The 7,446-nt window shown below is 37.8% G+C and overlaps 1 long non-coding RNA gene across 1 annotated transcript; it reads right to left on the bottom strand.

The window, feature by feature from the left end:
• Positions 1–1,569: 1,569 nt before the first annotated feature.
• LOC126106336 (uncharacterized) lies at positions 1,570–2,121 on the bottom strand. The gene is made up of 3 exons (XR_007523333.1): positions 2,021–2,121; positions 1,830–1,900; positions 1,570–1,685 (listed from the first exon to the last, which is right to left on the bottom strand). It is a non-coding gene; the product is annotated as an uncharacterized LOC126106336 (long non-coding RNA).
• Positions 2,122–7,446: the final 5,325 nt, after the last annotated feature.

Genomic DNA, 7,446 nt, shown 5'->3' on the forward strand with positions numbered 1-7,446 from the left:
CTATATTTCATCAAAACATACTAATTGGGTGTCCTACCTAAGTCTTTTCGAAGACGTACACAATAACTTAAATATTTACGATACAAATTACACACCTAACGAGATCATGTTCAATTGCAAACAGAACGATCAGTGGATAGAACCATTACCTAAGTTGTCAGACAAGGAAATCACACCTGAACAGAAAATAAAAGAAGTATTGACTACATTGACACATCACGCACAAATACGAAACAAACATCACAGAAACATAATAAAAAGAAAACAAAAATTCGAGGTAGGAATGCTTGTACTACTTCGTACTCATCATAAATCTGTTGCACTCAAACGACGCAACGCTAAGTGGCGTCTGCTATATGAAGGACCTTATATAATTGTTAACATACCGCACCCTGGTGCGTATCTGTTACAACATCGTAGAACTAACAAAATTATTGGGCTATACGCACACCGAGATCTTAGAGCATTTCATGCTGAATAATGTCAAAGTCATACCCATCAAAACATTGCTAAGCAACTCGTTACAACACAGATAATAAGTAGTATAGAAATTTTCATTTCAGCGTTCCAGAGTCGCAGGAAGACAGAAGAACTTTTCTTTCAACGCCGCGGCTCCACCGAGAAGACTGAATATTAAAGTAAAATTTATGATTACGTAGCAGTGAATGATATATTAATTTTTCACGGAACATTTGTGACTGTAGGTACCACTGACTTGGTATGACACCTGACGAACTGACAGACGTCATCTGTGAAGCCATCTTTTACTTTGACAAATAGATTAGACGCACATCTCTCAACACGAAAAGCATCTACCAGTAGTCAAGGCCACACAGACACTCTACACACACGCACAAAACGCGAGGAATCGAACATTTTCTCTCTCTTACTATTTTGAATATTTATTGAGTAGTGAAAACGCCTGGTCTTGCCTGCTGATGTAATGAATGTTGTGTCTAATCTATCTTAATGTCAGGTGACATCACAAAACCGATAAAGAGGACGTAAATATCTGCAATTCATGTAATCAAATGTGACACAATGTAATAACCTATAGCGATGTAATGATGATGTAAACATGTTTATGTGCAACTGTATTATGTTTATACTAAGAAAATATGTGACGTGTGTATGTATAATTACTTTTTTTTTTAACTGATGTATCATGTAAAAATTTGAACAAAACGAGTGCCAAAAAGACATTGCATAGTGAACCTCTATTCACGGACATTAACGAACATTACTAACTCTGCAACTACGCAGAAACCTATGTGAAGGAAACGGTTAATGCCATTCATTATGCATCGTACCTATGTAAACGCGATGAACGATTTCCTTGATTAATAACTACGAACATTTAGGTGAGCTATATTCAGCAAAAAACTGAAAATGTGAAGTGCATAATTCGTGCATCGTCTAGTGACATTACTACAGTACCTAACTTCAAGATGTTAACTGGATTAAATGGACACAAAGTGCCTGTCCAGAAAACAACACGACGGGTGGAAGAATTTTGGTTGGAACTTCAGGGAATAAAATGTTCTCGAAATGTGACGGACACTCTTACCTGGACTGTCCTAGGATCGACGCCAGCTATGTGCCGTCCGAGGTTCTACAACCAAGCTTCCACGGAATGTAAAAAACGAACTGCACGTGGACCAATTACTCGGCGGGTCACGTCTGATCTGTAATAAGCAATGCTTTTACTCACAACGAACTGCATCACAACGACTATAATGAAAATAGGAAATGGACACGCTTATGTATTAATCACGTTGTTATACAACGGTGTTACTGTGATCAAAAAACTTTACCACGACGATACTAACCTGTAAAAAATTATTGTGCAGCAGATGAATATGAACTGTGATAACGACACGATGTGTATAGGTCAACGCACCTGAAACATACGGACATTTTTCTTTGAAGTATTTCAAAACAATACTATGTAACTAAGAACATTCAACAATCTAAGTTGTATTGTGTTATAACGAATATTGTAAATTTAAAACTAAGTTACCTGTCATAGAATGTAGTCTTCATATGTAATCTTGGTTGAATATTTTCTTGGTGCAACGACTGAGAGACGCGCGCACACGAACAATATGAACTGCAATACTGTGCCGCGTGATCTAACTGTACGATATAACGGCAGTGCCGGAGTCACACAGACGCTTCTGCGCATGCGCGCACTCTATCTGCCAACATAAGAACTTTTACGGCGCACCCGCGTCATTCAAATTTTGTATATAATGAGTATAATGTGGGTCATGTAAATAGTTGTAGATAACTTGGATTTTCTTGTGCCTTTAGGTGAATTGCTCGCCTGCAGGTGTGTCCTTTCGCCTCGCAATTCAGGGGGCAATATAAAGGCACATTTGCATGCCGAGCGTGAGTTTCCTCGGAAACGCGAAATATTAATTAAATAAATAATCAGTGACAAATAAATAAAGCCTATGGCACACAACTGCAGCGCTGTGTCGCTGATAAAACAAAAGCACAATTACGTTACTCGTATGTTTGATTAAGAAAAGTGAGCTCTGGTTGAAGTGGTGCGAGAAGCACGTATTTTATTTTATTGTCTGGCACACCGCCATATTTCGTGTTATAGAAAATTACTGCGAGTTGCAACCACACTAGGCACTCGATTCTGTAAAGAATTTATATTTATAAAAGTAAGTAGGATTATGAACTGTAGGCTTATTCATTGAAAATATCTGATTTAACTAACAGTGTAACTTTTTTATGTTTAGTAGACAATCACCTCTGTACGACGTTTTGGCATGGCTGGCAAATTATTGTAATATTGAGATTTAGATTATGAGTCCGCACCTACCGCAGCAGTCTTTGGAAACGATTTAACTACGAAGTCCGATTATTTCAATTTTATTTCACGGTCAACTACGAGTAACATTGCCTTTACGAAAAAGCCATTGTCAAGCGTCTGATACCGAATAATTATCCAGATAAGCAAATATCAATTACAATTACAATCACCATCATACAGAATAATTAACGTTAAAATAATTAATATTTTATTTTATTTTATTTATTTTATAAGTAGTAAAGGAGTTTTGCTATTTAGGGAGTAAAATAACCGATGATGGTCGAAGTAGAGAGGATATAAAATGTAGACTGGCAATGGCAAGGAAAGCGTTTCTCAAGAAGAGGAATTTGTTAACATCGAGTATAGATTTAAGTGTCAGGAAGTCGTTTCTGAAAGTATTTGTATGGAGTGTAGCCATGTATGGAAGTGAAACGTGGACGATAAATAGTTTGGACAAGAAGAGAATAGAAGCTTTCGAAATGTGGTGCTACAGAAGAATGCTGAAGATAAGGTGGGTAGATCATGTAACTAATGAGGAGGTATTGAATAGGATTGGGGAGAAGAGAAATTTGTGGCACAACTTGACTAGAAGAAGGGATCGGTTGGTAGGACATGTTTTGAGGCATCAAGGGATCACAAATTTAGCATTGGAGGGCAGTGTGGAGGGTAAAAATCGTAGAGGGAGACCAAGAGATGAATACACTAAGCAGATTCAGAAGGATGTAGGTTGCAGTAGATACTGGGAGCTGAAGAAGCTTGCACAGGATAGAGTAGCATGGAGAGCTGCATCAAACCAGTCTCAGGACTGAGGACCACAACAACAACAACAACATGTGCGTAGCGCCAATTCTTACTTTGATGCTGTCACAACCCGGCTGCCTGTTTCAGGCATCTAGCTCCGACTCGAAACACGTCTGCTGTCTCTGCGCATCTCCTCACCACCAGTGAAAGTTTTACCGCGCGCGCCTAGCTCTGTTAGCTGTCAAAGATCTTACTACTCGAAGATGTACTACTCGTCCAACCTTGCGGTTGGGAACTATCGACATTTTTCACTGGCTCTGTCCTGATCGAATCTCAGCACATACCTTTCACTATTAATTTCTATACAAACTGTGAAGTGTCTGCCGCTAAGGTTTCACAAAGTCCGCCATCTTTGGCACTCTCCTCCACCGACGCAGCGTCACCACGGAATGCCCAGCCACGCGCTCGGGCTGGACCCCTCTTGCTTCGGCCAGCGTCTGGCACCACGTGGTAGGCCTGCCGGGCTGCCAGCTTGGCCACGCCAACTCCGAACTCAGAATATTTCCAGGGCGCCACAATTCTCCCGTTGCCTCACAAACTACGACTGAAATTATAACACTGCAGTACGTAGCTTGTGTAATCAAATACCAAATTTGGTTCATTACATACTATGCCCCAAGAGAACTAATAGTCCTGTCACGGAAAAGCCACATTTAACACTATCGTCCGCTACTGTTATAACCTTAAAGCTGAAATTATTTTTATTCAAGCAATTATAGTATAAAGAGGCAGAGCAGTGTTACCCTCTGAGAGGAATTTTGTTATGTTGACCGTGTTGTACCTAACGGCGGTGGCTTATCGGAAGTTGAAGTCAAAATTACGTAAATATTTAAACAGTAACAAACAATATTTTACCTATCTACACTGTTCAAAGAATAAAGAAAACGGTCGCCAGCCTAATTAGGCAAGATAATGATTGACATTCTTGTTCAAGAAAATAAGTATAAGTAACTTTAATGGAAAAACACCACTTCATCATAAGAGAGTGCAATGAACTCTGTCACTAGCAGATGTTGACGTTAAAGAAAGTGCTAACAGTTATAGGAGAACAAGACTATTACCATAAGTACAACAGATAATGACATCCACTTTTTGCTTTCAAGGCTTGGCCAAACTGAGTGGTTTCAATAATATTACTATCAATATTCACTGTAGAATCATACAATGGGCATAGGTTCAACATTAGTTTTCAAACATTTTCCTATCTGACAAAAAATTGTAAATATAGTTCAAGGCAAAATTATGAACTGGCCATAGGTTAAGTCTCTCTCAGCTAAATACTTTTCTATTTAGAATGAAAGTTAAATGTATTTCACTAACAAACAATTTCTCACTGAATCTTCAATAAAAGAAGTTACTATTTTCGTAGATGGTGGTCTTTCCATTAATTGTTGTTTATCATGAGCATAAAGGATAAACTGTGGATCCTATTACACTACTAATATGCACTTTCAATAGACACGAGAAACAAGTGCTTAGCAAGCATGACTATATAACTTTCCACAATTGCAGTTTTCAACTTTTACTACAGTGAGACACTAAATTGGCATATTTGTAAGATACTGACTCACCTTTTGCGATTTACAACAGGTAGCAATGTGATCATTCACTAAGCAAAATTTTATGAGCCTCAGTTTTAAGAACTTTTAATTTTGAAGTTGGCAACAACATATTAATAAACAGTTTTCATAGAAAAATTATTTTCAGTAAGTTTAGCTCACTCTCTTGCCACATTAACTAACTTTGTTTTTACTATATTCAAGAGGCATTAATTAGTAAAACACTAGGCTTTAATGTTCTTTCAATAAGGAAATTCGGCAATCACTTTAGCATGGGAAGGACCCTAAGAGGAAATGTGACAGACGGATAAAAAATCAAGGTAGGTATATGCTATGACGTTTGCAAAAGACACCAGTTGGTGTCTCCATGCAAAAAATAGAATAAATAAAAATAAATAAATAAAAGAGTTCGAATTTAAGTTACCTTATATTTGTGTACACTAAAATATCCAATGAGCTGATCCTTCACCATACGTTTCTACTATTCCTTGGTTCCTTTTCAGTGATTGCGCAATGTGGTCGCGATTGCATGTTGGTAGGTGGATTTACAGGTAGAATTGCTGGATTCTGTCATTTCTTGGTGGTGATGATAGATATCAATTCCAGAATAGTTCCAGCTCTTTATCCGTCCATCCGAAGCATTGGAAAGTGGCATGGAATGCCTCTCTCGGCACCAGCACAATATACAACTTTTACATGAGCAGTTGACAGTTTGGTAGCTCGTCCCCGACTGACTCTTAATCCACCTCTTCTACCTAGGCCAACCACAATTTGCGCGCGCTACTAACTTCCGTTCTGGAGGGGAACCACACCACCTTTTACATACAAAGTAACTAAGAACCCTAAGTGAAGGTCAGCAGTTTACATAAAGGCAACGAAACATATTAAATAAAACAGAACATTTGCACATATTGACATTTCTAAAAAAAAAATATTTAAACAAAATTATTCAACCTCAAAGATAACCAAAGAGATTATGTGAGAAAGACAAAACATATAATTTGCTCGTATTGTACATATTACAGAGATTACACTTCATACACTCTAAAAGACATCAAAGTTTTTAACAGAGAAAAGAATAAACACTCTCGTGGTATTGAATCAATCCAACAACATTTACAGAAACTCAACGTTATAACATTAAACAAAACAAAAGGCAAATAAATCAGTACAGCATTTAAGTTATGGTGTTACAAAACGGGCACCTGACCATCGGCGCTGTACGTTGGCACAGTGGTAGAGCATTGTGTGTTCCGATGAATTCTGATACCTCCTTCATCAGGCCAATGGGAGGGCTTGAATGCGTCGTCTTGTAACACCATAGCTCTAATGCTCTACTGATTTATTTTGCCTTTTGTTTTATTTAATGTTACATCATTGAGCTTCTGTAAATGTTGTTTAATTGAATCGATAACACAAAATTCTATACTCCTTTCTTTGTTAAAACTTTGATGTCATGGTTTGATTCTATGCAATGTAGTATATATGTCATCTAAATTCTTTGCCTCAATTGGAGGGAGACAAAACTTACTGTATATAATTGTAATTTTGTGTGAATAATTTTTTGTAGAAATGTCAATATGTGCAAATTTTCTGTTTTATTTATTGTATTTCTTTGCTGTTATGTAAACTGCTGACCTTCACTTACGATTCTTAGTTATTCTGTGTGTAAAAGGTGTAGTGGTTCTGTGTAGAGCGTGCAAATTGTGGTTGGCCTAGGTAGAAAAGGTGGAACTAAGAGTCAGTCGGGGACGAGCTACCAAACTGTGCACTGTCATGTAAATGTTGCATGTTGTGCTGGTTCCGAGAGAGGCTTTTCCTGCCGCTTTCCAACGCCTCGGATGGATGTATAAATAGCTGGAACTATTCTGGAATTTGTATCTACCATCGCCACCAAGAAATGACAGAGTCCAGCAATTCTACCTGCAATTCCGCCTACCAACATGCAATCGCCACCACATTGCGCAATCACTGTAATGGAGCACTATAGTAATGTACAGTGAAGGATCAGCTTAATGGATGTGTTAGTGTGCTCAAATATAAGGTAATTTATAACTGAATTTATGTACCTACCTTGATTTTTCTCCTTATCATAACACCTCTCCGTTTGAACTAAAGTGATTTCCGAGTGTCCTTACTGAAAGAACATTAAAGCCCAGTGTTTTGCTAATTGATGCCTCTTGAACATAGTAAAAAGAAAGTTAAAGTTAATGTGGCAAGAGAGTGAGTTAAAGTTAATGATGCTTGCTGAAAATAATT

Source organism: Schistocerca cancellata, chromosome 10 (assembly GCF_023864275.1).
Source record: "Schistocerca cancellata isolate TAMUIC-IGC-003103 chromosome 10, iqSchCanc2.1, whole genome shotgun sequence".
Taxonomy (NCBI): Eukaryota; Metazoa; Arthropoda; class Insecta; order Orthoptera; family Acrididae; genus Schistocerca; species Schistocerca cancellata.